The sequence below is a fragment of the Ambystoma mexicanum genome, chromosome 2q, assembly GCF_040938575.1.
Source record: "Ambystoma mexicanum isolate Mex_15411 chromosome 2q, UKY_AmexF1_1, whole genome shotgun sequence".
NCBI classification, from domain to species: domain Eukaryota; kingdom Metazoa; phylum Chordata; class Amphibia; order Caudata; family Ambystomatidae; genus Ambystoma; species Ambystoma mexicanum.
The window spans coordinates 578,651,327-578,677,463 of record NC_090924.1 but is presented as its reverse complement, the minus strand read 5'-3'; the positions used below and the strand labels follow the sequence as shown (position 1 = coordinate 578,677,463).

The window sequence follows — 26,137 nt, the reverse complement described above, 5'->3', positions numbered from 1 at the left end:
AAGGCTTGTACAAACAGTTTCTTCAGTACAGAGTATTCCACCTGGGACCAGATGAGGCTCCCGTCCCAACTTCATTATTTGGCTCAAATAGTTTGAGCAAAAGACATCTATCTCACATAACACATTAGCCATCCGAGTGTATCAGTGCACCTTATACTGTGGCTTATCTCAAATGTAGAACAATCCTCTGCTACCACATTCTTTACCCTCGTTAGCATTCACTTGTCAACAATATCCCTTTTGTCCTAATAATCATTCCCTCTCTCATTCCCTAACATACCAAACCTGCTTTGGTCACTTCATACATTACACAAAAGTTCAGATCCATCCCTGAAAATGTGGTGTTGGTGGTCTCAGTCAGTTGAAACTCATTGTATCACCCAGTACTATTGCCATTGTGTATTTCACAACCCAGAATCCGGATTCTTTCACCAATCACCTTGTACCAGAATTCATTAAGATCTGGCCAATCCCATGGTGAATGCTTTAAATGTCATTGATATGATTGCAATTCAGGCATTCAGATTACATTCAATAATTATAATGTTTCTTTTATATCACGCTTAATACCAGAGATTGGATTCCAAGCGTGGGATCGGGATTCAAACCTCTGTTGCTCTGTAAGCTGTCCCCCGCTGCTCTTTCAAATATTAGGCATTCAGAAGAATCCTACAGATTCCTCCCTAAACCCATGCCTAAAGTCTCCTCCCAGGTGGCCAGGGAAGGGCAGAGGTTTCCTGATGCTGACCTTGGGGGTGGTGTACTGCGGGAAGATCACCTGGGAGGAGACAAGGCCCAGGGTGGTGAGGAGACTCATGGGATGAGACGCATTATTTGTCCTTTAAAATTGAGAACCTTTTAAAGTTGCTAGAACAGATAATGGCGTATTGTCATTATGATGTATCTAAAACGCATATAAGATCTGTGGCTCTGGACACAAAAACCTTAAAACCTGAACAGACCTTAACAACAGAAAGACCATGTAACGTACTTCAAGATAAAAATCCTCTTTACTCCCAAAGGTATAATGGAAAGGAATTAAAAAATATTACTCTAAATAAACAGTTTTTCTCTGTTACAACAAATTCTAATGGTTCATCTTTAAATGACTTAATGGGAAATAAATCTACCCTTAAAACACAGAAGTTATTGAAAAGAACTAAATTTGTTGTTGGAGACCACAAGTGTCAGCGTGCATCCCCGCCTTTCCTTCCACGTTTCATTTTGGTCCTGTTACACACACGGGCTCAATATGGCGGCCGTACTGTCTCAGGTGACCTTCCCCAAGATGGCCGTCAGACTTTTCCAGTTCCAGTTGTAGCGCTCGGAACCGCAGAACAGAACAGTGCTCACAGTACTAGAGGCCATGGATCTGGTAAGGCTGTGCATTGCAACGTTTCTCCCCTTTTGCCTTGACGCTCATTTCCTCTCTCCCTTGTTCCTTATCCTGGCTCCTGCTTCTTACTCCTCCTTGCCTGCTGACTCATTCTGCTTACCCTAGTTATCCTTCGCTTTACTCCTGTTTCTAAACCCGCTCTTCGCTTATCCTTGCCTCCTGTTTGCCTGTTCTTGCAACCATGCCTTGTTCCGGATTGTTGCATCGGAGCCCAGTTAAACTCCTTCCAGTGCTGAATATTCCTGGAAGTCTGCCTGCTTATCCACCACGCAGTGTTTTCTTTTCCCGTAAGGTATCTCCCCCATTCAGGGTTGCCCTGAGGTGAGGCCCCCTTGCCAGCCTGTGTCTACAGGGGACAGGGTGGCTTCCTGACAAGACAGGCCCTTTCGAATGGATTGTGTCCTCCCACGTATTCCTCATCTTGTGATAATTCGTTATGTCCAGCTCTGCTGCTTCGGAAAAAAAAATTCTCGGCAGAGGGCGCTGTGCTCGAGGTCATGGCGTCGATTGTCCCTCGACGGACTCCGTACTCTGTCGACGTCACCGATGGTATAAGTAGCTTGATCGCGCCCGTTGCTTCAGTTCCGTTTTTCCGATCGCTTCGCAATCGAGAACGGCGCGCTTCTATTTTCTGTGAAGAAAATGTTGTCATCTTCAACGCCTTCGACACCCAGGACTGGGTTCAAGAAGTGTGCAGATTGTGGGTCTAAGATGTCGATCACCTATCCCCACCGAATTTGTCTCTGGTGTCTCGGTTCTAGTCACCGAACCGATGACTGCGGGTCCTGCCAATCTATGACCGAGAAAGCTCTTCGTCAGAGGAGAGGTAAACTGTCGGTGGGGAGGGAGGCCTCAAAAAATGTTACGTCAAAAAGACACAAGAAAGCAACTGATTCTAAGGAATCGGATCACCATAGGCACTCAAGAGATCTCGATCTCGTCATCATCGAAAAGAATGAAGAGGAGACATAGATCTCCCTCATCATCATCTTCTTCAGAGTCGACCGAAGAAATTCGTTGTCCGACTAAATCGGATTCTCCCAGTAAGTGGGAAGAATTCCGCAAAAAGATCGAGAATGCGGCCCGACACCCTCGAAAGACCCTCAAAAAAGCCATACCCCTAAAGTCGCTCCATTGGACAACAAAGGGATGTCCAAGGCTACCATGGCAAAGACCGGTAGCGTTGAGGAATCCAAAAAAACTCGAGTCGACATAAAACCGTCGGAAGACTCTTCGAGAGTCGAGCACTTCTCCAGTGCCATACAAGAAACACGTCGTCGAAGATTTAGATGACTTCGTTGACGCCCTCGGCGTCGATAATTTCGACTCCAAAGCCAAAAACATTCTCGACGCCATTATCGAAGCAAATGGAAGAGGAAGAAAGGAGATTCACTCCTTTGCCCAGGTCAGATTTTTTTCAAATCTATATCGGCAATTTATGAAGAGTCTGCTTCAGAAGAGGACGAGGTTACTCCTTTGGGAGTTACTTATGGTACAAGACAAGTTCCTGAGGAACTTATTGACCAGGAATCTAGAATGAGAGACCTGAGTGATACTCTACATTCTGCCAGTGGAGTTGCCACATCCCCAGAATTGGAGTTCGCCAAACCTGATCCTGCAGAGCAGATGCTGGGTACAGGGGTCTTATGACCAGGGTAGTTGAATATATGGGTTGGGGTAATGCTTCACCCATTTTTGAACAAGATGACATGATGGATATAATCGTCAAGGGACCTCAGAAAGATCCTGTTCTCCCTTTCCACAGCGCCCTTCAAAGGACTGTGGAGAAAAACTGGGAGAAACCAGAGACTATTGCTGCTGCAGATAGCACTTTTCCAAGAAAATATAGACCAGCTGGAACGGATCCTGAATATTTGAATAAACATCCGACTCCAGAGAGTTTAGTCATTCAGGCAGCATCTACTTCAAAACAAACTGCTTATCCAACTATCCCACCAGATAGAGAGGATAAAAAAATTGATGCCTGTGCACGTAAAGTATTCACGTCAGGCAGTATGGCACTTAAGTCGGCAAATGTCACCTGTACCCTAGCTTCTAGGAAAGGGAAGGCTTCCTGAATATAGTAAAAGACGGGAAGGAGGCAATGGGGAAATGTCTCCAGTCTGGACTGGATACTGCTGATAGTGTGCTACGCAGATTTGCGTGGTTGAGGAAGTCGGGGTTTGCACCAGACGTGCAAGCTAGACAACTCAACATGCCATTTGATGGCTCGAGACTCTTTGGCAGAAAGGCTGATGAAAGCCTAGAAAAACTTCAGCCCTCGAAAGCGGCAGCTAAATCACTTAGCGCCTCTTTGCGCCAGCCTCTAAAACCCTATTCCGGCTCATCTTCCTGGAAGGGTCGTTCTTTTCGATACCACTCCTCTTTTGGTAGAGGAAGAGGACAGGCTTCTCAAAGGGGCAAAAGAAACTTCCCTCATGGAGCACAAGGAAGAGGTGCAAAATCAGCCTCAGGAGCGGCATCTGTACCCTCAGCCACTCCTGCAGCCGCCTCCAAATCCCTCTGAGACCGTGTTGCACAAAACACCAGTGGGAGGCAGGATCTCTCAACATCTGAAGGAATGGCGGGGCATTACCTTAGATGCTTGCGCACTGGAAACAGTAGCCCAAGGTTACTGTCTCCCCTTTCTAAAACGGGAGCCAACTCTGCCAAAATTCCGGATCCGCTCCTGTTGCAGGAAATTTTAACCCTGCTAGAGAAAGGTGCCATAGAACTGGTACCTGTAGCGGAGAGGAACAGGGGTTGGTACTCCCCATATTTTCTCATCCCAAAAAAGGACGGAAGACTGAGACCCATCTTGGACTTGAGAAACTTGAACAAGTTCCTCTGGGAGGACAAGTTCAAGATGGTGACTCTTTCTCAGATCCTTCAGGCTCTCCAACTCCAAGATTGGTTGGTATCATTGGACCTTCAGGATGCTTACTTTTATGTGCCAATCCATCCAAAGTACAGAAAGTACCTGAGGTTCGCGATTGGCAATTCTCATTATCAGTTTCGAGTTCTGCCATTCGGGTTGACCTCTGCCCCGAGGGTTTTCACCAAACTGTTGGCGGTTGTGGCAGCAAGTCTCAGGAGAGGAGGTATTCACATATATCCCTACCTGGACGACTGGTTGATCAGAGCAAGTTCTCCAGAACAAGCTCAGGAACATCTTTCGATCACCTCCCACTTCCTCCACAAATTGGGCTTCTCCCTCAATTTCAAGAAGTCCCACATGATACCATCCCAGAAGCTCCAGTTTATGGGAGCAGTCTTGGACACTCGCCTCCCTCGGAAAAAGCCTCGCCTCCCGAAGTGAGAGTTCTCCACATCCAGCAGATGGTAACGAAGTTCCAGAATGCCCAACGTCTACCGGCCTTCGATTTTCTCAGGTTGCTCGACCTCATGCATCCTGCATTTTCCTAGTACCAGAGGCCAGGTTGAGAATGAGATCCCTTCAATGGGCACTCAGAACTCAGTGGTCCCAGTTCTCAGGGAATATGTTGGATCTTCTGCAAGTCCCGACTGCAGTTGCTCAGGATCTTCTATGGTGGGCTTGCAACGACAACATTCTCAAGGGAGAGTCTTTTTGGCAACCATGGCGAGAGATAACAGTAGTGACGGACGCCTCACTCACAGGGTGGGGAGCACACACCAACGATCTGACAATCCGCGGTCGTTGGTCTCCATCGGAGTCCAAACTACACATCAACCTGTTGGAGCTGAGAGCAATCAGACTAGCTTTGAAGGCCTTTCTGCCCTCTGTACAGGGAAAGAATGTCCTGATAATGACGGACAACACAGTGGCCATGTACTACCTCAACAAAAGAGGAGGAGTAGGGTCACTACCACTGTGCAGAGAGGCGATGCAGCTATGGTTTTGGGCAATACAAGAAGGAATCTCTCTATCGGCAATTCACCTAGCCGGAGAGAAGAACACGGCGGCGGACGCTCTGAGCAGGCAGAGCACGGTCTCTCACGAGTGGGAGATAGCTCAGGAAGTCCTTCTGGAGATCTTCGCCCTTTGGGGAACCCCCAAGTGGATCTGTTCGCCTCCGCGATCAACCGGAAGTGCGATCGGTACTGCTCAAGGGAATTTCCTCAAAGAGGAGCTTTGGGAGCCGCATTCGTAGTGGAGTGGAAATTTCCACTACTGTACGCGTTTCCCCCAGTCCCCGTGATTCCTCAAGTAATCAGGAGGTTGAGAAAGTTCAGGAAACCCATGATCCTAATTGCCCCGGATTGGGCCAGGAGGACATTGTACCCGGACCTTCTAGACATGTCCATCTGCCCTCCAATACGTCTTCCACAAAGAGAGGATCTTCTCTCGCAAGAGGAAGGTCGGGTTCTCCATCCAGAGGTCAAGACACTCAACCTTCACGCATGGTTTCTGAGAGGTTGAGATACAAGGATTGGGATCTTCCGGATGACGTAATGGAAATCTTGCTTTCAGCCAGAAGACCAGCAACAAAATCTTTGTACCAATGTCGCTGGAACAGGTTTAGTAACAGGTGCAAAGACAAGGATGTGGACCCTTTTCAGTGTGGCACCCCAATGGTGCTTTCTTTTCTGCTACATCTAGCTAATCTGGGGCTCCAGATAGGAACAATCAAAGGATACCTTGCTGCGCTGTCCATTTTCACGCGCTCCTCGGAATAGGTTTCATATTTCAAAATACTGTTAATAATTCAATTCTTAAAAGGGCTTACTAATGTATACCCTCCAGTACCTTTTCATGTACGAACTTGGGATTTAAATTTAGTACTAAAATTCTTGACTTGCATACCTTTTGAGCCTCTGTATTCATGTCCATTGAGGCTTTTAACTCTAAAAAACTGTCCTTCTTGTGGCCCTATCATCAGCCCGCAGGGTTAGCGAACTTCAGGCTCTCTCATGCAAACCACCATATACTATTTTTTATAAGGATAGTCCTTAAAGTTAAACCTTCGTTCTTGCCAAAAGTAGTCTCGGACTTCCATTTGTCACAAAAAATAGTACTACCAACTTTTTATCCTCCTCCTCATCTAGGCAAGGAAGAGGAGAGATTACACGGACTAGATCCCAAGAGGGCTCATAGTTTTTACATCTCAAGGATGGCTAAATTGAGACAAGATGACCAACTATTTGTGGGTTATACTGGTCATAAATTGGGCTTATCTGTAACAAAACAGACCATTTCCCGCTGGATCATATTAGCCATAGTTGAATGCTACATATTAGCAGGTAATGGCTACTTCTGCGGCTCTAAAGAGGGGAGTCCCGGCAGCAGATATTTGTGCAGCTGCAACCTGGAAAACAATGCATACTTTTGTTAAACATTATTGTTTGGATGCTGCCTCCTCTAATGAGGGTTTATTTGCCAAGGCAGTTCTGCATTCTGTCCACGAAAACTGAAATTAGTACTCCCGCCTCCAAAATTGATACTGCTATGGGAGCCCATCACAAGATGAGGAATACGTGGGAGGACACAATCCATTCGAAGAACAAGTTACTTACCAACTGTAACGTTCTTTCGACTGGATGTTCCTCCCACATATTCCTCATCGACCCTCCCATCCTACCCCACAGTAGAGTTTTACGTTTTCTTACACTTTCCTCTCACGAAGAATGTATCGGTCATGGGGCACACCTGGGTGTTCCTCCTATATATTTCATCGAAAAAACAGAACTGAAGCAACGGGCGTGGCTCGAGCTATTTATACCATCGGTGACGTCGACAGAGTACGGAGTCCGTTGAGGGACAATCGACGCCACGACCTCGAACAGGGAGCCCTCTGGCGAGAATTATTTTTTCCAAAGCAGCGAAGCTGGAGATAACGAATAATCACAAGATGAGGAATAGGTGGGAGGAACATCCAGTCGAAAGAAAGTTACAGTTGGTAAGTAACTTGTTCATCTCTTCTCAGAGAGAAAACACCAGAAACCTAAGGTAAGGCGTAAACTTCACAATGAGTCACATATTCCCATGAGTACTGGGACAAGGAAGAGGACTGAAGAGTCATGGTCTAGTAGTAGTCAGGCAATGAAGTCTAATAACCCACACCCGAAGGAACCTGAGAGGCATGAAAGCCTCCCTCAAGTGCAGGCAATGAGAAAGAGCTGGAACTTTGGCTGCAGTTCATGCAGTAGTAGCAGAGCAGAAGAAAGAAGGTGCAGTTTTGGCAATCCAGGCAGAAGTGGGAGAACCAAAGGGACTCCAGAACTTTGATGCAGCAGATTTCACCTGCTTGTTCTGTGAGGATCCTGTTCCCCCAAACTATGAGGTGCAGAGGCTGCGCAACGGAAGGCGTGCAGGAAGGCTGCTTTTCCCCATGTGAGCCTAATTGTGGACATTGCCATGCAAGAGGCTTGTTGGAGACCGAGGCGAGGAGCTGTTTGTTTATTTATTTTATTTCTTACATCGCGTCACATGCCCATGGGCCTCAGGGCACACAAGTAACAAGACAAGATGAACAAACAAATTTCAGAGCTAAGAAGCAATCAGGGCCGAGAGAGAAGGTTGCCTTAGACGGGACGAGCCTAGATATGGCCAGGGTTCAAATTAAACAGGTAGGTTTTGACTGCTCTTTTGAATGCCAGCAAGGAATTACAGACTCTGATAGGTAATGGCAGAGCATTCCATGCTTTAGGATCCTGTTCTGGAAAGCTAACGCCTCCAAACGTAGGCAGCATGAAGCGAGGTTGCTTGAATTTGTAGTTGTCACTAGAGTGGAGAGGTCACAGTGGTCGCTCAATCGTAAGCCGTTCTGAGAGATAGACAGGGGCAGACAAGGTCCAGCATTTATAAGACAATGCCAAGATCTTTTGCAGAATCCTGTGCTTTATGGGAAGCCAGTGCAGTGTCCTACTGGAATCATAAATGTGATCCTGTTTACGGAGACCAAAGACTGCTCGCACTGCATTGTTCTGTGTTGTCTGGAGGGCTACCAGGTTAGTTTGTGCTGTCCCACTCAAGAGACTATTACAATAGTGAAGTCTTGAGTTGGCATGGGCAGATGCTAGAATAGATCTGTTGTTGAGTGAGATGTAAGGTCTGAATTGATTCAGTAGCCTTACGTAGCCACATGACGAGCACGTGTGTGACACATGAGTCTTCATGTTAAGTTCTGCATCTAAGTTGATACCTAGGGTTTTGACACAATCTGTAACCCTAATCTGATTATTTGCAATATTGAAATTCTTATGGGATGTATCATGTTTCTTAATTGTCTGCCCAGTGGCCACAATAAGAAGCTCTGTCTTAGTGTCATTCAGAGCCAAAGAATTTGAGACCATCCATGTCTGTATTTCAGCGTAGACACTATTTAAAGTGTCAGAGTCCTTATCGTAGTTGCCTACAAGTTCATATACCACCTGGGTGTCATCCGCATAGTTCGTATATCTGACACCCAGGTTGTCCATTCCCCTGTGGGACTCCTGCATTAGCGACATCAGGAGATGATTGGACATTGTCCACTGCCACTCTTGATAGTCGAGGGCCGAGGATGGAGGAGATGCAATCTGACGCCTTGATGGAGCAGCCCGCTATGTTCTTCAACCGATCAACAAGAATGGAATGATCGACCAGTTCAAAGACTGCGGAGCGATCCAACAGCATCAGTAATGCCAGACTGCCACTTTCAATTATGACAGTCAGAGTTGTTTTGAGGTCCAAGAGGGCCGATTCCGCCTTGTGCCTTGCTCTACATCCAAACTGATGTGTACCTAAGATGTTTGTTTCAAGAAACTATGAAACTGAAGATAGGCCACCTTATCCAGGATTTTGAGCAAAAAAAGGCATGTTGGTTATGGGACGATAGTACTTTGCTCGGGAGAGATTGAAGGAAGTTTTCTTCAGTAAGGGGGTGTCCCATGCCTCCTTGAGCGAAGGTGGAACTATGCCCTCACTAAATTAAAGATTGACCATTCTAGTGATGCAGGGTGCCAAAAAAGTGAGTGATTCCTTAAGCATGTTGGCTGTGCATAGGTCTCCCTTACATGCCGTGGGTTTTAGGTTAGTGACTATTTTAAAGATTTCTGCTTCCGTACATTGTTTGAAGTTGAGGTATCTGGGGCCTGGTATTGTTGGCGTTTGGGAGAGGCCTATCGTCTGATGTGGCATTCAGCTTCAGTTGTATTTTTTCCTGATGACCAAGAATTTTATTTGAAAATTCGTCTTGAATCATTTGGCACCAGGCTCTGTCATGACTGATGGGCCGTTTGTTTATAATTTTTTCTTTTGATTTCCTTCCGAATAGCTTGCTAGAACTAGATTTAGCGGTACTAATCCTAGAGTTGAAATATTGAGATTTTGTCTCAGTGATGGTTGCTTTGACATTCTTAACTGCAGCTTTGTAGTTAGCAAGGGTCTGAGTGGCTGTTGTAAGGCCGCGAGTTTCAGGAGTGTGGGGGCCTCCTTAATTAAGTGACCAGACCGGAGACACCTTCAGTAGGAAGGGTGTGGGTCCCAAGTGAAGCCAGAAGCAGTAGACGTGCAGCACATGGGGAAAGGAACACAGAAGCCTGGCATTCTGATTCCTTGCGCAAGCACTGCCGGCAACAGTATCCAGCTTAATATTCACTTGCGTAAATGCAGTAATGAGCTGAATTTGTTCATTTAGTTCTTAACAATGGGACCGTTGAAATGTAGCACTCACGTGCGATTGGGTATTATCTCTTTTACTCACGTGAACAGCAAATACTATGGAAAGCAATTGTTAAATCTTTAAATCTTGTAAAACCCATGAAGAAGTGGTTTTGGGCCTACTTCGCGCCCTCTGACCAGGCGTAGTAGGCTGGGAGCGTTGCTTAAGGGCAAGGCCTCTGACCCGTGCTCCGAGCAGGGTCATGCCTCACTCAGAACCGGCTGGTCCGAGGAGTGGTCTTCTAAGTCCTTTGAGGGCTCCTCATCTGTGGGGGCCCAAGATAAGGCCAAGAGCCGCAAGTCTGAGTCCACCGGGTTCGTCGTGGAAGCGGGTCCCGAAGTGGATAAGGCGCAGTCAGTATCACCTTCCGCCTTCATTGCCAGCCTCCCATGAAGCTCCTCTTCAAATAGGAAGTCATCTATTCCGGCTAACCTACATGAGAAATCCAAGAAGCCGCGGGAGGAGGAGAAAAATGCAGAATAGTCTAAGCAGGTTCAACCGGCACAGGCTAAGACTTTGTCAGCTACTGCCACGACAGCTAAGGGCGCTGATCCTGCAAGGGTAGCTCCCATGACTCAAAGTGTCCCTACCCCAAGGTGCGACACCCCTGCTGTGACTTTGGAAAAGTCTGCAGGCACGCCAGAGCGGGTGAAACCGGCTCAGGCCCTGGTTCAAGACCGTCGAGGGGGAATGGAAGGGGGGTGAGGAGGCCCGGAAAGACCCCTCCCAGGTCGTCACTCAAACCATGGGGGTCTCGTCCACAGACGACGAAGATCAGGAGTCCTTGCATACAGTCCACAAGGACGACGACGATGGTGCAGGGCGTAGTTTTACTGTTCGGTATTATCATCCGAGGGACATTTCCTTGCATATTCTGTCGACACCTTGGTGTCGGAGATCCAGATGAGGATGCCTCCAGCTCCGGTACATGTGGTCTCCCAGGTCCCCGATCAGCCTCCATTGAAGAAGAGGAAGCGTCATCTGAAGCCCCCATTTCAACCTCCTCCTCCATGTCGGGCCCCTTCTCCCCGAGCAGACACAGGTACAGATACGGCCACGACGAAGGATCATGGCGAAGACATCGTCACAGCAGACGGTGAATCACCACATTTGGATGCTCCACACAGGGTGTCCCTACCGGATGAGGTGGGATCGTTCCACTCCTTGATCACCAGGGCCTCCAAGATTTTCCAGCTGGTGCCAGAGGAAACCAAGAAGGAGGGCTTCTTGTATCAAAGGCACAATGCCAAGAGAAAGCCGATCATGGCGGTGCCCTTTTTGGACGATGGTTTGGAGAAGGGCCTGGCCCTCATGAAGAACCCTTGCACGGCTCCAACCAAGCGGAATAGGCTGGAGAAGAAATATAGGGTGCCAGACTCTGCACCCAAGTCCCTGAGGTCGCAGCCATTGCCGGATTCAGTGGTATCGGTGGCCATGAGGAAACGGTCGGCCAACCTGTCCTCGTCGTCTTCAGTCCATCCAGACAGCAGGGGAAAGGGATGGACCCCATGGGAAAGAAGGTGATTTACACCACTGCCTCCACTATCAAGGCGGCCAACGCACTGGCGATCCTGGCCAGTTCCTCCCCAACGATAAGAAGATGGAGGCTATCGCTCTCTTCCAGGAAGGGGAAGTGGCATCGGATCATGCCATCATAGTGGCATTGGATGTCGCCGACATAGGGTTCTGGCAAATGAGAAATGGTGTCTGCCTTTGTTGCAAAGGTTGGATGAAAGCCACGAATTCCCATCAGGAGGTCCAATCGATGGTGCTGGACATGACCTTTGACATAGAGAATCTGTTTGGGAAGGTTGTTGACTAATCCCTCAAGGCCATCAAGACGGATACAGAGACGGCCTGTTCCCTGGACACTCTCCAGCAGCATCGCTCGTCTTTTCGCTCCTCCAGGGGAAAATCGAGCAGGTCTTCAAAAGGTTTCTCCACGTTGTACTGACAGCCTTCCAGATTCTCAACGCAGGAGGCCTAAATAGGCCATTCCCAGGAGTACGGTAGCAGAGGACAGCATCATTGTTGCGCGCAGGGCAGGACGCAGGTGCCAAAGCAAGCCTGAACTGACCGGGACGTCGGGCCCCACTCGTGCACCCTGGTGGGAGGCCGGCTGATGGGATTCGTCAGCGAGTGGAGAAAGATCACTGATAGATAGATGCTGGTTGCTCTCGCCCAAGGACACACCCTGGAGTTTCAGTGTAGGTGTCCGTGGATCCCTACGGTTACCCAACAGGAGCAGAACATCCCTCAGCTCCTGGAAGACGTACGGGCCATACTGCGAAAAGGGGCGATAGAGCTAGTTCCCCAACGGCTCTGGGGCTCCGGAGTCTATTCAAGATACTTTCTGGTCAGAAAGAAGTCAGGGGGTTGGAGGCTCATCCTAGACCTACGTCGTCTGAAGAAATACCTAAAGTCCCAAAAGTTCAGGATGGTCACATTGCAACACATGCTCGGCCAACTGGACTTCTTGACGTTGTTGGACCTGGAGGATGCCTACTTCCATGTCCCCATTCACAAGAAACATCAAAGGTTTCTGTATTTCGTGGTGCAGCAACAGCACTACCAGTTCAAGGCCTTTCGACTTGAAGTCTGCCCCCAGAGTGTTCACGATATGCCTGGCACCAGTGGGGGCCCATCTACGTCTACAGGGCATACACGTATACCAGTACCTGGACGACTGGCTGATTTGCACCTGCTTGCGGGAGCTTGCCGACAGACCCACAGAGACAACCTCGCTGTTCTTAGGTGCCAGACTCAATATGGCTAGCAGCCAATCAAGTAAAGGTGCAACGGCTGTCGGCGATGAAGACGGTCACGGTGCGGGCCATCAAGTCGTAACTGGGCATGATGTTCTTCTGCATCTACCTTCTTCCTTTGCGACCCCTATAGGAATTCCTGGATGCCCGCTGGATACAGGTGTCCGGGAGCTTCCAGACAAGATCTCTCCCAACGAGTTCTGTCAGGCGATAGGATGGTGGGGCGTCCACTCCAACATCGCCCAGGGCACGGGATTCCAAACCCCCCCATACCAGGAGACGGTCACCACGGAACCCTCCCTGCAAGGCTGGGGAGCGCACACCGGACGTCTACATGCCTGTGGCTGCTGGAGGAGAAAGATCTTCATATCAACATCCTGAAGCTATGGGCAGTGTTCTGGGCCCTCATGTCGTTCCTGCCTTCTCTGAAGGGCAAGGTGGTGAGGATCTTCACGAACACCACGACCACCATGTTCTTCATCAGGAAGCAGTGGGGCACTCGATCCCCGGCGCTCTGCAAAGAAGCGCAGGACTTGTGGCTCTGGGCCTTCAGACAGGGGATGTTCCTCATCCCTCTCCACTTGGCGGGTGTCAAGAACACCATTGCATATTCCCTCAGCAGGGAACTGCGCTACTGCCCCAAGTGGGAGCTTTGTCAGGATCAGGCGGACTACCTATTCGTCAAATGGGGAAGGTCCCAGATTGATCTATTTGCGACAGCAGCAAACTCCAAGTGCCAGAATTTGCCAGCAGATTCCACCAATCGAGGAGCCTGGGGCACTCATTCTCCTTCCTGTGGGAAGGTCTGTTCCTATACGTGTTCCCTCTCCTGCTACAACTCAACACACTCCGACAGTGTCCATGCAAAATGATACTCATCGCCCCGGCGTGGCTGAGGCAGATTTGGTATACAGACCTTCTCAGCCTGTCAGCAGCACTTCCGGTGAACCTAGTAGTGGTTCAGCATCTTGTCACCAGAGGATGCTGCGCAATCCTTCATCACAACCCAGGATCGCTGAACCTGAAGGCTTGGCTCTTCAGCACAGAGTTTGGAGGGTATGAGTTGCCTGTAGACTGCAGGGAGGTCCTTGCCAAGGCCAGAGCATGGTCGACTTTGAAGTGCTATGGTCACAATTGAAAGCGTTTCGCTATGTGGTGCCTGTCTCAGAAGATTACCCCTCTGAAGGTCACGGCCTACAGATTCTTCCATACTTGCAATCATTGGGCAAGGCTAGACTGGCGCACGCCTCTATCAAGGTACATCTGGCGGCTACCTAGTGCTAGACCAGGTCTCAGGAAGATCTTCGCTTTGGTCCCACCGACTCGTCAAGTAATTTCTCAGAGGACTTTTTCGATCTTTCCTGCCAGTGAAGGCTCCTGCCCCGTCGTGGAACTCAACGTGGTTCTGACGTGGCTCATGGGAGACCCCTTCGAGCCTATACATCAGGACTCTCTCAAGTTCCTCTCGTGGAAAACTGGTTTCCTTGTGGCCATCACCTCTGCCAGAAGGGTAGGTGAGATCCAGGTCCTATCCTACAAGCAACCATGCCTGACTTTCCACGAATCGAGGGTGGTACAGTGTACGCATCCCTCTTTCATGCCAAAGGTTGTGTTGGAATTCCACCTCAATGTTACCTGTTTTTTTTTCCCAAAACCTTTGTCGCCGGTGGAAAGGGCCTTGCATTTGCTGGTTGTTGCTCGTGCCCTGAAGTTCTACGTGACACATACTGTTTGCGAACTCTGGTCCTGTGAACCATGGGAAGGCCTTGTCCAAGGCTTCCATTTCAAGGTGGCTCCCCGGCTGCATCATGCACTGTCATTGGTTGGCAAACCGACCGCTGCCCAGCCGTCCGAGAGTCCACTCCACCAGAGCGATCCCTGCAACGACAGCGTTTCTGTCTGGTGTGCCCCTGCTGGACATCTGCAGTGCTGCTATGTGAAGTTCTACGCACACCTTTACAAAGTTCTACTGCACCGACAGGGATTTCAGGGAAGAGTCCAGAGTCAGCCAAGCAGTGCTATGCAACCTGTTCGCTTGAGGTGAGACTGTTCCGGAGGTAAGATTTAATTTCTTCTGTTGAGCCTTGCCACTGCCCATGGTTGTGTTTTGTTGTACTGCTGTGTATTCGTTATTCATGAGCCTGTGAATCCATGCCAGACCCCATGCTGGAGAAGGTTTAAATTACATACCTGTAACTATTGTCCTGCATGCATTCACATGCAAACTCTCCCTCTGTCCCCTCTGCGGCTCTTCTTGGTGATACTGCCACTTACTCCGATGTCCCATCCCCTTTCCTCCATACTGTACGGTGTGTCCCTCGTTGGGGATGGGAAACTGAACCTTTTTCACCAGAAAAACGTGTCTTTCTCCTTAAATTTAGATGCCACAGGGGTGCGGCCCTGGGAGCATGCGCTCCCCCGACTGCCTACCAGCAGCAATCTCCAGTCCTCTTTTCGCTTCGACGGGAACAGACCTCTTTAACCAGCGCTCCTGGACTAGGCCTCCAGCCTTGTAATTCCATGCGCTCTTCCCCGGAAGAAGTTATTCTTTTTTTCTCTTTTCTACCAATTGTCAGGTACTGCTCTGTCCTCTGGTGCCATGCTCCTCCCCAGCGCATTTTGACGATGGTGGACTTCAGCAGGTGTTCAAACTGTGAGAGTCCATTCCCTACGTCCGACCCCCACACGCTCTGACCAGACCATGGCTGGGAGGGCTGTTCCGCGTGCAACACCTTGACTCTGCGTGACCTTAAGAATCGCTGGCCGGGTGGAGAGAGCGCTTTGAAGGATCACTGCCACAGGACCACAAAGCGTATGTAAGAAGAAAGACCTCAGGGTGCAGGGCCACCACGTTTATCCTTCCCTCGACAACTGGCTAATCAGGGCCAGATCGCCTGAGGCAGTACACCAGACAGCTTCCATTCTGATGCATACTCTATACTACCCTATACACAGCCCTCTCCATGCTCCACTCTGCTATATCTGATACTCACGATATTCTTGCCCCAGTCATGAGGATCCGCTTGAAGCCCAAAGACAAGTGCAACTCCTGGTACGACTCAGACCTCGTCACCCTTAAACGCAAGTGCAGGGTGGCTGAGAGGAAATGGTGTGCTTCATGTACATCCTCTGACAAACTGGCCTGCCGCCTGCTCCGAAGGCAATACTGGCTCTCTGTCCTCACCAGGAAGAGAGCTCACATACAAGCCTGCGTCTCTGCGGCCTCTAACAACTCAGCTGAACTCTTTAAAATCTGCAAGGAACTGGCCAATCCTGCCATAGTCTCTACCTCTCCTGTCACCTCCCAGGCCCTTTGCACGGCACTGGCCTCTCATTTCATCACTAAAACTCAGGATATCCTGTCCTCACTTTCCTCCTCTCCCCTTCCTCCCCTGCTCTTCTTCTGGTCCTTCCTCAGCCACCTCTCCTCCCTCCTTCTCTGCCTTTCCCCTGTTCTCCCCAGACGAGGTTTCTAGACAAGTCCGATCTATGAAAGTCTCATCAAAACAGGTTCATCCATGTTCCTCCAAAACCATAAAGGACCACATTGACTCCCTGGCTCCTGCCCTGGCCAACATTTGCAACCACTCCTTCACCACTGGTGTCTTCCCTTCCCCCCTGAAGCACTCCCTTTTGCACCCTTTTCTTCCTCCTGCCCTGCCAACTATCGCCCAATCTCCATCACGCATTTCCTGGGCAAACTCTTGGAAAAATGGCCATCTCCCAGCTCAATCTTCACACTGAATTTGTTGGTTGATCATCAGTCTGGCTTCAGAGCTGCCAGAAGCACGGAAACTGCTCTCCTGAACATCCGTTAAGACCTGCTCTCCAACCTAGATTCCAACAACCCCTGTGTCCTCATCTAACTTGATCTCTCTTCTGCCTTTGACACAGTCAACCATGCCATCCTGCTCAACCATCTCCGTGATAACCGGGGGATCACTGGTCAGGCCCCAGAATGGCTGACTTCTTTCCTCTCTGATCGACCCTGCCAGGTTCAACTTGGGTCCTTCCTCTCCTCTATCTCTACCTGTGGTGTTCCCCAGGAGTCTAACCTCTCTCCCTGGCTTTTCAACCAATACTTGGCACTTCTTGCCCACCGCATTGCCGCGCTCTGCCTCAACTTCCAGTGCTATGCTGATGACACTCAGCTCATTTTCAGGCTATCCTCAGCCACGTCTTCTCCCTCTCTTATCTCCGACTGTCTGTCCGCCGTCAAGTAGTGGTGTGCCACCAATTATCTCTGCTCAATGCCAGTAAGACCGATATTCTCCTCATCGGCACACCCACTCCCTCCTTGCCTGTCACTCTCTGGCCGGCCTCTCTTGGCCCTCCTCCTGCTCCCACCTGTGAGGCAAAAAACCTTGGGGTAATCTTCTACTCCACACTCACCTTCTCTCCTCACATCTCTGACGTCTCTAAGAAGTCATACTACCAGCTGCACCTCATCAGAGGTATTCTTCCTTTCCTCTCCTTCCCGCAGAAGCTCACTGTCTCCCGTGCTCTGGTTCTCTCTAGGCTGGACTATTGCAACAGCCTCTTTCTAAATCTGCCTGCTTCTACTCTCCGCCCTCTGCAACTCGTCCAGAACAGGACTGCAAGACTTGTCCTTGGCCTCAAGCCCAGGGATAGTATCCATCAAGGACTGAAATCTCTGCACTGGCTCCCAGTGGCTGCGAGGATCAAGTGCAAAACCCTCTGCATTGTCCACAAGGCCTTCTGGGTTTTGGGGCCTCAATACCTTCAACTCTCTCTCCCTAAATATCTCCCTTCTAGAGCTCTTCGCTCATCCGCCTCCAACTGCCTCAGGGTCAGTCGCTTCTCTAAGCAACAAGTTGGTGGGAGATCTCTTTCCTCAGCTGGGGCCTCCATCTGGAACAGCCTCCCTGCCTCCTCTTTGCTTCTGCTTTTTATCCTCCTCTCCCCTGCTGACTTCCTGGCTGAATCAGCGCTGGTTACCTGCCCACCCTCTGAACTCTGTGCCCAGGTCCCCTCCCCACCCTGTCGCACACCTGCACTGCCTTCCTGGCAACCCCCGCACTTGGTGACTGTTTTCTGTATCCCTACAGTCCCAATACCAGCACTTGACACCTGATGCTTGCACTTACCCCTGCACTTGCCACCTGCTTGGCCTACTGTCACTTATTATGTATTCTTTTCCCATGTACTGCACTGTCCCCTCCCTCTTCCCTCACACTTGTGCGATCTGAATGCCAGCTGGCCTAGTAGGATCGTTGTCCGTCTTCCCCCTGTTTCCCCTCCCTTGCCTCATCGCGCCTTGAAACACTTGTGTATGGGCGTGTTATAAATGCCATATCATATCATAGCAGGGATTTTCCATCAATCTCAAAAAGATACAAGCTCCTGCCCACCCAGACATCAATCTCAAAAAGATACAGCTCCTGCCCACCCAGACTCTGACATTTCTGGGTCTGATATTGGATACAAGGGCAGAGAGGATCTTTCCCTCACCGGACAAGATCGCAGCAATCAAAAGGGCCACGGGTCATTTCATCAGCAGGATAGTAACCTCAGCCTGGTGGTACCAACACTTGCTGGGAATCATGGCTGCATGTCTCCTTGCAATACTACATATGAGACTCGAGATGAGGAGGCTGCAGCTTCATTTCTCAGCTTCCTGGAATCAGGAGAAAGGCTCTCAGGCGGAGTTAATCAGCATACCACAACATCTGCACTAGGACATAGTCTGCTGGGGCCTAGTTACCAACCTGCAGGTAGGCAGGCCATTCCGGCAGTCGTTACCGCAGATTACCATTACCACGGACTTGTAGACGGGTGCGGAGCTACCCTGGACAACCAAAGCATCTATGCAGTCTGGTCTCATGAGGAGCAGCTGGAGCACATCAACTGGCTCGAGATGATGGCCATCTGGCTTGCTCTCAGGGCTTTTCTCCCCATGATCACCAGCAGATCGTTCTGCATACAAACCGACAGCTCCACCTGCATGTATTACATGTATCACCACTTCTCTGTAGGCTCTCGATCGACATTTGGGAGTGGGCACTGTCGAACAACATTCACTTGTCAGTGGTTCACCTGCTCGGGGTGTTCAACCTGGAAGTGTACACGCTCAGCAGGCTTGGGATGGACAATTACGAGTGGCAGTTGAACGAAGAAGTCCTACAGGGGATCTTCAGCAGATGGGATCACCCCCAGGTGGATCTCTTCGCCACGAGAAACAATGGGAGATGACCACAGCGTTCTTCGTGGCAGGGGCAACACATGGGCTCCTTGGGCGACGCATTACAGATTCCGTGGGGTGACATGAATGCGTATGCTTTTCCCCCCACTGCTCTGATTCACAAGGTCATCAGCAGGGTCATGGACTCTCGGACCCTTCAGCTCATCCTGATAGGGCCATGGTGGCCTGCAAGACCCTGGTTCTCAGAACTCCTCCATCTGGCGGATCTCCCCCGGTGCACCTACCTGTGGGCCCTGCCTACCTACTCTCCCATTAGAGGGGCACAGTGGCTCACCCAGTGCCACAGAGGTTAGCCCTTGCAGCTTGGTTCCTGTACAGATTGCACTAAAGCATCTTCACCTGTCGAGAGATAACCTGGCTATCATACAGGGGGCTAGAAGCGACTCTACCATGCGTCACTACAAGAGCAAGTGGACCAGGTTATGTCACTGGGCGGAAACAAAAAAGATTGATCCTCTGACATGCTCACTGGATGATGTTCTATCCTTCTCAGCGTATTTGGCCCATTCAGGTGTGCAGGTGGACACAAACTGCACCTATCTGGCTGCCATAGGAGCTTACAAGAACTCTGGCGATGATATCTTCTCATCCTCCAATCTGGTGCTTAAGAGACACCTGGTGGGTTTAACCAGATTAGATCTGCCTGTAAAGAGGCCACACCCAGTCTGGGACCTTTACATCGTGCTCGGCGCCGTACCGCACAAACAGTTTGAGCCCATGGCATCCGCGAACATCAGGCTTGTTACCATTAAGATGGCCCTACTGGTGGGCCTTACATCGCCACAACGTATCAGTGAGATTCAAGCCCTGGTGGCTTCAGAGCCCTATAGAAACTTTCACTGGGAAAAGGTGGTGCTTAGAACGCATCCTTCCTTTCTGCCTAATGTCGTTTCCTCCTTTCATCTTGACAAGGATATAGTGCTCCCAATGTTCTTTGCAGACCCAAAGGACGAGGCTCAGAAGGTATTGCGCAGCCAGGACGTTAGGCGTGCTCTAAGGTTTTACCTAGACAGGACTAAGAGCTTCCAGAAGTCGGATGCCTTGTTTATCACATTCAGAGGCTCAAAACCAGGTTATCAAGCATCCATGGCTTCCATAGCTATGTGGATGGTTATGGCCATCAAGGAGGCATATGAGGGGCAGTATAAGCCTTTACCAGCAAACATGCACGCCCACAACATCAGAGCCAAGGCCACGGCGGTAGCTTTTCAAAGACATGTCCCATGGCAGACTATCAGCACGGCGGCTACGTTCGCTACTCCCTCTGCCTTCTGCAAACACTACTGCTTGGATGCCAGCGCCAGGTCGGACGCAGCATTTGGCCAGGGAGTTCTGAAGAACTTTTTTTCTCTAGAGGGGCAACTCTCCACCCTGGGGCTGCATTCAGTTGTAATCGACCATACAGTATGGAGGGAAGGAGACGGGACGTAGGAGTAATTTTAGGTTACTCACCGTAGTGACTAACATGCTCCTAGTCCATAGTCGCCTTTCCTCCATACGACCAACCATGCTCCTCCTTAATAAAACCTGTGTCATTAGGCAATCTTAATATTGTCGACGCATCAAAGGGGACTGACGAGTGGCGCTGGTGGGCGGAGGCAGGGGAGCGCATGCTCCCAGGGCCACGCCCCTGCATGCATCTACATTTAAAGGGGAAGACAGTTTTTCTGGTGAAAAATGTTCCGTTTCCCGTCCCTAGCAAGGGACGCCCCATACAGTATGGAGGAAAGGGGACTATGGACTAGGAGTACGTTAGTCACTACGGTGAGTAACTTATAATGTACGTGCTTACCGGACCTGAAGATGGCTGCCAACGGATGAGCTTAGGAAGAGGACTGTCATTGGATGCGGTCATTATGACCCAGAGGACAGTGATTGGTTTAGAGGAAAAGTACAGTTTTTAAGTGAAAGTGAAACTGTTCTTTCTTTTACCGAGGATTCCCAGCCTGACGACAGGGAATATTCATGAGCATGTGAATCCATGCCAGACCCATGTTGGAGAACAATAGTTACAGGTAATGTTCCTACTTTTGCCTTGAATGGCTTACTAATTATAACTGTACTATATGCATATAGATTACTTTGCATCCTTCACTGCCTGTTTTAGAGAAAGCACGCCTGATGCTAATGCTGGTCTTATTTGTGTGCTAAATGCTCTTTCAACTTGTAGGACTCTAATACCGTTTACCTCAAAGGCTTCAGGTAATCTTGTGGTGTCCAGATCCTTTTTCTCTCTTTTTAGCCCAAATACATTTTTGATTCAAGGAGAGCAAACCTCTACTAAACTGCTCAAAGGTGGAAATCCGTATTTCCAGTTACAGCTTTATACATACCATTCTTCAGCTGTGCTGTTCGATAATAGATATAAACATATAGTGCAGCAAGTCCTTCTGTGTCCATCGTTCTTGTTAATCTGTCTGAACTCGTGTGCTTGTACATTTATAACAATTCAAACATTATACATATTAGTTTTCCGTAGCACTGTGCATGCACCTCACATTAGCAATTATTTGGCAACTTGGAGTGAAACAACATTTTTTTAATTACCATTGTGGTGAGGTGGATTAAGGAGCCAGACAAAGGGTGGCATGTTTCAACAAAGCTTTATTAAGATTTGAAGAAAATAACCTACCTCTCTATATCTACATGGTTATCCCTACCTAAACCAATAACAGCTTAGGTGCTCTTCAGGATGTTTATACAAATGAAAAGTGTCCACCCTGTATCCAAAACCTACTCTTACTCTACCACCAGGCTACGAAAAAGGTTCAGCATACAAGTGAAGAATAGTACTAGGAGAATTACTCCCTTCTCCTGGTAAACTGGCTCAGTCTTGATCTCTTTTCCAGCAATCCTGTTCTTTGGCTTCTGATTTAACAAAGTTAGAGTGGTCAGGATAATGATTCGCTTCTCCTGACCCACCTTCCACAACCTTGACGGCTGCCTGAATATTCTTTAGCAATAATCCTTAAAAGTCTCTTTACCACTTCCCAAGGGTTTCTGAAAGCTGGTTTAACAATTCTTCTTAGTCTTACGATGTTCTGAATATTACCTCCAGACACCTCTTGTTGTCTAATCCCCTCTTTAATCCTAATTGGATTATCACTGCAACGAAGGAGACTCCTCCCAATGCGTCCCTGATATTTGAATCCTGGAATATCACTACTATGACGAGGGAGATTAGTCCCAAGGTTCTCTTGGCTTTTAGTGCTCTGATTATCACTACTGTGATGAGGGCGATTACTCCAGAGATTCTCTTGATTCTTGGTCTTCTGAGTATCACTACTGTGAGAAGTGTAAAGGCTTCATGAGTCAGACACAGACAACAGGTTCACGTTTCTCAACAAGGTTTTATTTAACTTAAAAGGCAGAGTGGATGAATGCCTAACTTGCCCTATGGTAAGGTGGGATTTCCCTACTTAAAGAAAACTAAGGATAGTCTAAGTCAGGAAGTCCAAAGTATACCTTCCGTCTGTGCCTAAAACCTGTACTTGCCATCACAACTAGCTGCTTACAATGTGTCGGGATGTCAGAATCAAAAAGGAATGATGTTCAAAGTAATGTTCAGAGCTTCTTCTACCTCTTTGGCTTGAAATCAGCTATCCTTCCCCAAGTTCAAAGGAGGTAATCAAATACAGGGTTTCCCTTCCCCAAGAGTTCAAATTGGTCAGCTTTCAAACCAACACTTGACTAAAATATCACAAGGTCTTTGCACAACACAACCTTCTTCATAGGTGTTTTCAGTGGCTTTTCCATTCAGGGCCACCCAGTCTAGGCACAGTTGTCTGACCACATGGTCCACCCATTACAGGTCACGCAACCGGTAACCTTCCTTGACTGCTTCTCCTTGTAAACCAGTCCACTCCTCCTCAGCAGTGAGGTTTGCCTCAATCACATGTGTCGTACTCTCCTGACACTGTATTGTGGCTTGTTTAACCACCTTATGCTTGTTACACCTTCTTATGTTTCCTTGGCTCTTGTCAATGCTTGTTTTCTAATAATATACAACTCATTGCACTTTCTTGGCTGTGACCAGTGTTGGATTTCTCATATCCTACATTCAACTCTTGGTGCTCTATTGGCTTTGCTAGCACATGTTTCAGTAATGGCAGTTCATTATTTCAATGCAGTTCAAAACTTTCCTCTCAATAAAGTTCACAATCTTTATTTCACTCCTTTCAAGATGCTGCAGTGTTTCCAACTATTTTCAAATTCGTTCGGTATTCAAAATGCCTTGCTTTCATCTCTTTCGGTATACAAAAGACTTTTCATCTGCTTTAACTTGCTTTCATTTCGTTCAGTATTCAGAATGCCTTGTTCCCCCTTTCTGGTTTCACTCACCGGTCGGTCATACGACTCCTCGCGAGTCTACCTACCTACACGGTTTCCTGATTCTCCATGCGGTAGCTTGCATCTTTTCCCGGCTGTCATCTTGTGACTCGCGCACATCCACCAGTGCTTCCTCAGCGAAGCAGGATACACACGACTGCTTCTCTTGGGCCTGCAGGCCTCCGTCTCACGGCTTGCCATCGGCCTCCAGCTTCTTGTGTGTCTGCTTCCCGGTGCATACACTCTGCACTGCTTCACAGGTCTCCAGTGCTGTTCCTGCCACGCCACCTTGTCGGAGAGGTCTCCCTGTACACAGCTGTTCACAGCAGACAGTGCTACCGCAGCTGACACCATTTGTTCGGGGCTTCCAGCTTTTACAAAAAGCCATAGACCGCTCACCAACAAAGCAGTAGTCCTGCTCTGCTTGTGTTATCCTCCTCCTCTTCCCAGTACTTATCTGGGGCTGATAATTGTTCATTCACACAAAATGAGGATGTGTTTGTCTAGTTGTCCTCTTCTTCGTCCCAGTATTATATTGCTGCAATCTGGGGAATACTTTAGGAGAATTGCAGGGAAAGGGCTGACGAGCCTTTGAAGGCTTGAGGGATGGAGGGCTAATGGTGAAAGGGCAATGGGGCATACCATGTCTCACCTAAGGATGTCCTCTCCCCACTCCCAAAGTCTCCTCCACCCAGTTCATCCTTCCTCGCATATCCACCCCCAGGTTCGGGATCCAAAACAAATGGCCTTTCCCTGGCCACCCGAGAAGAGGATACCGATGGAAAAGAAGGGAGGACGCTCTCAGGTTCCTCAAAAAAGGGAGATCACTCCTGAGTTTCTCTGGACACTGGATTTTCTGTGTGTCACTACTGTGATTAGGGAGATCACTCCTGAGCTTCCTTTGACTCTTGGTTCTGTGGGTACCATTACTGTGATGAGGGAGATCACTCCTGAGCTTCCTTTGACTCTTGGTTCTGTGGGTACCATTACTGTGATGAGGGAGATCACTCTGAGCTTCTCTCGACTCTGCATTTGCCCTAAACCCCTACCGGGTCTCCCGCTGTTCCCGTTACCTGAATTGTGTTGGGACTGTGTCACTGGTTCTTCTTGGGGAGTTCGGCTGCCTCTAATAACTTCAGCATCTTCTGCTTTATTCACGCCGCTTCTCAGTCCTTGTGGCTCTGTGGAGACTTAGATCACGTGGCTCTGTCACAGTTGCACAACTACACATCCACCTTCTCGAGATCACGCCACTGCTGGTTTCTTTCCGTCTCTTCAGTTGGTTAGGAGCTTGGCTAACAGCATCGTACCCCGCTAAGGGTTCCTTTGTGCCACCACAACCGAAGATTAGCGTCCTTGTAGCTTTGCATTCCCAGGTTGGACCCTCCCCAGCGCAGAGGTCAAGTTCTTTGTTGTTGTTGGTGAGATGAACTTTAGGACTCCTTGAAGCCAACTCTTCTCAGTACTATGATCAGTGATTTAGATGTTCTTCACGCCTTCTTGCGGCCAACTCTTCTCAGTATTATGATCAGTTGTTGAAGGGATTTTTATGCTTCCTTGGGGCCAACTCACCTCAGTATTATATCCAAGCAATCTGTTATTACTCTGCAGATCTCTTTTGTTTTTCATTTTCTGGGTCATACTGATTTGTGGATCAAAGACAAAAGAAGGCTTACCTTAACAGACAGTAGTGGTTTCAGGGATTTCTGACAAGGACGTGGTTCCCAAGGGAAAAGGAGTCAGGGAGTTCCTTCACAGAACAGGAGTCCTTTTCCCCATGAGGGCACTATTGGCTAGTTGCCTTGCCTCCCTCGTGTCACTGAGAAGGACCCCCACCCACCCTCCTGGGGAGCAGAGACAAGCTCCTGTGAATCGTCACACTATGTAATTGTGCTTTTCTACCTGGCCCTTGGATTTTTCGCTAATTGCTATCAATCATTTTGCCAATGATTGAGCATGGTCAAGGAATGTCTCCCCATACTTTTCCCCTTACCTGATTTTAAGTTTCTGTAGCAGTCACGTGCTTGAATTATGCATCTATCCGTCCTCTCTGCTTTTCTCTGTTGATTACACGATTCAAAACACATTTCACTGGCCCGCTCCATATCTTATGAAGGAAGCCGTGCCTTTTTGTGAGCGTATGTATCACTCAGCAGCTATTTGCTTATTTATTCTTTTTTCTTTTAAATGTTATTGTTTGTTTTTACATTTGTGTAATGCCCAGACCCAAAGATATCACAGCATTTGTACAGAGTCAGGGAAGGATCAAAGACAATTCAGGGAATGAAGAGGAGGTGGTAGGAACCTCACATAGTCCATAGTCAATAGTTTCAGGTGAGACATTAGTCATATGTATTGAACAGCCCTGTTTTCAGCAGACTCCTGAAGGCTGGGTAAGTGTAACGCTCACCTGGTTCCCACGGAGGTGCGGCGTCGAAGGCGCAGAACTCTGAAGATGGACAGGAAGGGCCCCTCTACTCTGGCTTCCCTGGCTCGTTGGATACCCTCCTGTATGTGAAAAGGGAGTATTACCAACTGTGGAACAATGCTCAAGCCTCCCACTCCCTTCCAACCCTCCACGATACCTCCTCCACGATTCCCCGTGAAGCCTCACCTTAGGGTTTGGAAGGATGAGCTCTCCATCCTGCTTCTGATGCAGGGGCGCGTTGAAACCCAGTTACTTCACTGGATTGAGGATTGATGGGAGTTCAGGTAAGCTTGACTGTTCAGGTAAAGCGCTGTAAAAGTTCTGTTCAAAAGTTCAAGCTTAATAATAATGTTCGTTGTCTAATTGCAGCAA

The 26,137-nt window shown here is 48.8% G+C and overlaps 1 protein-coding gene across 9 annotated transcripts in view; it reads left to right on the top strand.

Moving 5' to 3' along the window:
* NUB1 (negative regulator of ubiquitin like proteins 1) overlaps window positions 1–26,137 on the top strand; it is a 1,721,658-nt gene that overhangs the window by 1,604,852 nt on the left and 90,669 nt on the right. The window lies entirely within an intron of this gene.